We start from the raw sequence: 6,000 nt of genomic DNA, 5'->3' as shown, positions 1-6,000 counted from the left end.
CTTCTCATCACTTTCTTGCTGTGGAACCAGGAGAGGATCTTGAGCTGTTTCTATTATATGTGCAGCATTTTGGGTCTCCGAGCTTCATGAAGGCATATGTTATATGATACTGAGTCACTAACTGTGTGTATACATCTCTGCTCTACCAACTTAAGGCCCCCTGACGTTACCCAGGTCCTGACTTGGATATTGAAGTCAGTGTTGGTCTCTACCGCTGGCGGATCTGGCACTCAGCAGCAGCTGTAGCCAGGCCAGCCTTGGTGAGTGGAAATCCATGCTTTTGAGCCCATGCCTAACCCCCATTGTTGCCACTGTGGCTCCTTTGTTCATGGGCCCATTAGGCAATGACAGGGATGGCTGGGGAAAGAGGCTGACTGTCCACAGAATGGGTCATCCTCTCTGCTTGATTACTGAACTCCTCCTCAGCTGGTCACCTTTTGATTAGCATTTACATGGGACACAAGTATCTTCACATCCTTTGCCCATACAGAGAGATCTCTCCACATGTTTCTTTCCCAGATGTCTTTCTTAGAAATTTTCCAATCATGCTTCTTCCAAGTCCCTGACCATCCAGCCTGTCCATTGGCTACATACAGCCCGTGAATCAGTGTATAATCACACATCTGGCCATTTCTCCTTCCAAGAAAAGTATAGGACCACGTGCACTAACTGAAGTTCTGCCCACTGTGAAGATTCCCTTCCTTAGTGTGCTCTAGGGTTGTTTCAGCAAGGGCTGAAATGGTAGCTGTCCACTTCTGGACAGTATTTTTACATTTTGATTTATTTTTATTTTAGGTATATGTGTAAGTACTCAAATGTGCCTGTATATATGTACCACGTGCATGCCTAGTACCTCTTGAGGTCAGAACCAGGCTCCTAGCTGCTTGCAAATCACCATGTGGAGTGCTGGGAACCAAACCCAGGTCCTCTGCAAGAACAGCAAATACTTTTAGACTTTGAGCCATCTCTTCAGCCCCACCACCCCCAGGACCATTCTTCTCTTTCTTTCTTTTCTTTTCCAAGACAAGGCTGTCCTGAAACTCACTCTGTAGACCAGGCTGGCCTTGAACCCAGAGATCCACCTGCCTCTGCTTCCCAAGTGCTGGGATTAAAGGCTCGCACTTCCACCATCCAACAAGGACCTTTTTTTTTTTGTAGCTTTGTGCCTTTCCTAGATCTCGCTCTGTAGACCAGGCTGGCCTTGAACTCACAGAGATCCGCCTGACTCTGCCTGTAGTGGGTAGCCATTCCAGCTTTGATCTGGAAATTCCAACCCCCATTGAGGCTTGGCAACTGTCACGCCTACAAGGGGGGCCAAGGGAGGTGCTGGGAGACCAGAGATCTGGATAGGCCAGCACTCTCTCTCTGTTCCTGGACCCTAGACGGTGGAGGTTGACCGAGCAGTGCTCCAGAGAACACCCCTGGACTTCGATACACCTTCCCCAGACCCCACAACCTACCTTCCCCATTTTTGTAAGTTATCTACTAAATAAATCTCCCTTTTAACTACGTGGAGTGGCCATAATAATTTCACTAATATCTGCTTCCCGAGTGCTGGGATTAAAGGCATGCGCCACCACCACCTGGCCCACAAGGACGATTCTTAGGCCAGGCTTGGTCTTCTCTTCCTCAGTCCATCATAGTGCACACACTCCATGAGGTGCGTACTTGGGGACAGAAGGCATTGTAATGGGAGGAGAAACCATAGTCATTTGGGCGCTTCTTCCTGTAACTTGCTTATGCTCTCAGGACCAGCTTGGCTGATCATGTATATATCTATCTAATGATGGATTGTTTCTATTCACCATTCAACTTCATGGCTTTGTGGGTCAAGTAATACCCAGTTCACGATGAACAGCTCAGGTGGCATGATATAAACTTGTAGCTCATTATCAAATGTTTAATTTCCACTAAGACCAAAGAGCAGGCCAAGATCTGTCTCTTAAAGGGAGAATAGTTGTCTGCAGATGATGGTAGGGGCTTGTCCAAAATCCCAAGGGCTTCCACTGTGATTCACCTACCGAGGCCTGTCAGAGGCTCCAGACAGCACCCCTCTGGGCCACTGGTACCTCAAGTCCCTGCTCACTTGGTGCAATTAGATAATGTCATCACTATAGTGCACCAATGTGATGTTTTGTAGAAGAGACAGACAATCAAGATCCAGTTGAACTAAGTTATTTATTTTTGAATATGTTTTCACTTTATTTTATTTTTTTATTTTTATGTGCATTGGTGTTTTGCCTGCATGTATATCAGTATGAGGGTGTCGGATCCCCTGGAACTGGAGTTACAGACAGTTGTGAGCTGCCATGTGGGTGCTGGGAATTGAACCCGGGCCTCTACAAGAACAGCCCGTGCTCTTAACCACTGAGCCATCTCTCCAGCCCTGAACTAAGTTGTGACACAGGGCTGGAGAGTTAATACGTCCTTGAGGTCAAATTTATAAAGGGATACTGCTGGCCTTGCCGACTAAAAGCAAATTGTTTCTGGTGGACCTTATGGACCGGTATGGTAGATAAATGGCTGCAGGCCATGTACCAGGAGATGTGTTAATCTGCTCAAGTAAGGACACCAGCAGCTGCAATTGGAGTCACCATTCAGTTTTTGATAGTCGGCTGTCATTCTCCATGATCCGTCTGTCACAGGTTAAAGAGAGTTAAAGGGAGATGTGGTGGGACCCACTACCCCTTCACAATTTTTCCAGTCCTTGATGATGGCGCTAATTTCTGTGGTTTGGGGTTCACTGTCTTCCTTGGTAGAGCCAACTCTATTTGCCTTTTCTAACCATGATGGTCCTCACTGCACAGGTCAGGGAACCAATGAGGGCATTCAACCCACTGCTATGTATACTATCCCAATTATACCTTCTGGGACTGGGGAAATAAAACATAGGGTGATTTGGGGGCCACTGGACCAAAATTCCATCTATCACCTGACTTTCACAAGTCCCTATTTTATTTTTGTTTTTTTCTGGCAAACTTTGGCTAATCGAGAACTCATGGAGACCCACCTGCCTCTGCCTCCCAAGTGAACTTTTTTTTTTTTTGAGACAGGGTTTCTCTGTGTAGCTTTGCACCTTTCCTGGAACTCACTCTGTAGGCCAGGCTGGCCTCGAACTCACAGAGATCCTCCTGCCTCTGCCTCCCGAGTGCTGGGATTAAAGGCGTGCGCCACCACCGCCCGGCTCCAAGTGAACTTTAATCCCAAGGATTAAAGGAGTGAACAGCCAAGCCTCACTGGAGGGCCACAGTGCTGTGGGCAATCTCATGGACTCAAGGTCAGTTCAGAGCCAGTATCCAGTAGGCCCTAGAAGGTCTATTTTCATTGCCTCAGGGTACACTTATCCTAGGAAAAGACTGTAGGTCTCAGGGCTGGAGAGATGGCTCAGAGATTAAGAGCACTGGTTGTTCCTCTAGAGTTCAATTCCCAGCAACCACATGGTGGCTCACAACCATCTAGAATGAGATCTGGTGCCCTCTTCTGGCCTGCATGGATACATGCTGTATACAAAATAAATATAAATATAAATATAAATAAATAAATAAACAAACAAACAAACCTTAAAAAAAAAAGACTGTAGGTCTCTCTGGGGAAGGATGGGAAAAGGGCGCACAGTAACTCTCCAGAAGTATTATAACACAATCCTTTCTCAAGAGAACCTTCTGGCTCAAATCTGGAAATTAGTTGATGGGCCATGATTCTCTATTGTTATGATCAAGGTAACCTATCATTTGTTCTAGGGTTTCCCTGCTTAGGCAGATCAAAACTTTTAGTAGGCTTCTTATCTATTTCATTCTTGGATACACCATGTTAATTAGCCAGTGCCAAAGGTCTACATCAGTCAAACCATTATAGAAATGACTTGGACTGCCCATTATGGTGACTGCTCTCCTCGCCTTTGGTGATTCAGTGCTATCCCTTGGCCCCTGCTACTCCAGGAGTCTAATTAGAACCACCCTAGTCTGGCACAGAGAAAAAGGTAACAATAAAGCACTTCAAATATGCTCATGCCTTGCCTCCCCCCACCCCCAACTTATGTTTTTTTTTTTTTTCAAGACAGGGTTTCTCTGTGCAACAGCTTTGGCTGTCCTGGAACTCTCGTTGTAGACCAGGCTGGCCTTGAACTCAGAGATCAGCCTGCCACTGCCTCCTGAGTGCTGGGATTAAGGTTTGTGCCACCAAGCCTGGTGATATGATGTTAGAGAAGAATGTGTCTTCAGGGCTCTCCCTTGTGGAGGATTAGGTTTTAAACAGTAGATCTACTCCAGCACTCCAATTTATCTGAGCGAGCGCTAGAATCCCCTCATCAATACTAAGCCAAGTTATCCCAGACACCTCTAGCTTCTCCTCAGTAGGCCAACCAATAAACTCTTCTTACCTTTTCTTATTCTTTTCTTTTTTCTTTCTTTCTTTCTTTCTTTCTTTTTTCTTTTCTTTCTTTCTTTCTTTCTTTCCTCCCTCCCTCCCTCCTCCCTCTCTCTCTTTCTTTCTTTCTTTCTTCTTTTTTTTTCGAGACAGGGTTTCTCTGTGTAGCCCTGGCTGTCCTGGAACTCACTCTGTAGACCAGGCTGGCCTCGAACTCATAATAGAGACCCATCTGCATCTGACTCCTGAGTGCTGAGATTAAATGAATGCGCCACTACTGCCAGTCTTAACTCTTGCTACTTTTTAAAATCGTTTGAGCTTCAATATTAAACTTAGAATCTCTTTCAAGTGGTGGTGGCGGCGGCGGCGGCGGCGGCGGCGGCGGCGGCGGCGGCGGCGGCGGCGGCGCACGCCTTTAATCCCAGGGTGGGAGTAGGGAGGCAGAGGCAGGCAGATCTCTGTGAGTTTGAGGCCAGCCTGGGCTACAGAGTGAGTTCAGGACAGCCAGGGCTACACAGAGAAACCCTGTCTCGAAAACAAACATGCAAAAAAAACTCCCCAGAATCTCTGCTCGGTGGGCCCATATTGATAAACTCTGATCCGGGTTTACCCATACCCTTAAAATCCAGTCTCACAATACTCCCCAGACGTTTGCTACAATGCATTAAAGCATTATTAAGTTATTAAGTGGTGGAGCATCCCTCCCAGTACCCACATGGCAGCTCACAACTGTCTGTAACTCCAAGAGCCGACACCCTCACACGGACATGCATGGAGACAAAACACCAACACACAAAAAATAAATAAATAAAATCACTCTGCTTTCACTACTTTGTTACAAAAACACAAAATAGAACATGACGTTGCATGCACGTGTCAAGGGGTAAGGTATCCTTTGTTTATTTATATGCCCTAGCTCCTGAGGTAGCTGCCCTATTTGTGTGGAAATGCCACAGAACATGTACCTTGTGCCTCTCTGAGATAAGTGTCCAAGGGTAGAGCTCTGTGGGGAGTTCATGTTACTTATGGGTCTGATTCTTAGGATAAAAAGTTTTTTTTCTGTTCTTTTCCCTTATTTTGTTGCTTGGGTTTTTTGAGACAAAATCTTTCTTTGTAGACCAGGCTGGCCTTGAACTCCAGAGATCTGTCTTCCTCTGCCTCCCAAATGCTAAGATTAAAGGTGTATATCTTTTTGTTTGTTCTGTTTGCTGTTTTGAGACGGGATCTCATGTGGTAGCCCTGGGTGTCCTGGAACTCCCTCTCAGCTTACTGAGTTTGAGATTTATAAGCATGATCTGCCATATCTAGCTAAGGTATGATTTTTTTAAATATTTGTGTACATATATCTACAAGTTGGTAGAACAATGGTCCCTGAAAGTGTCCATTTCCTAATATTCTGGAAAGTGTGGATATGTGACCTTTTCTATCAAAAGGTCCCTTGGAGAGATGACAAAGCAATGATCTTTATAGGAGTGTGTCTGATATTGTAATTTCTTGGATCCATCTGCAGATAAATGAGGGTGTAACCTGTCATCTCTTTAAGGGTATGCCACAGAAAATAAAGTCTCTGATCTGTTTCTGGGTCATTACCTTAGGGCAGTGTGGTCTCTGATCAAGTTGGGTGTGTGTGTACAG

This window comes from Peromyscus leucopus, chromosome X (genome assembly GCF_004664715.2).
Source record: "Peromyscus leucopus breed LL Stock chromosome X, UCI_PerLeu_2.1, whole genome shotgun sequence".
NCBI lineage: Eukaryota > Metazoa > Chordata > Mammalia > Rodentia > Cricetidae > Peromyscus > Peromyscus leucopus.
The sequence above is the reverse complement of the archived record's forward strand: the minus strand, read 5'-3'. Positions refer to the sequence as shown.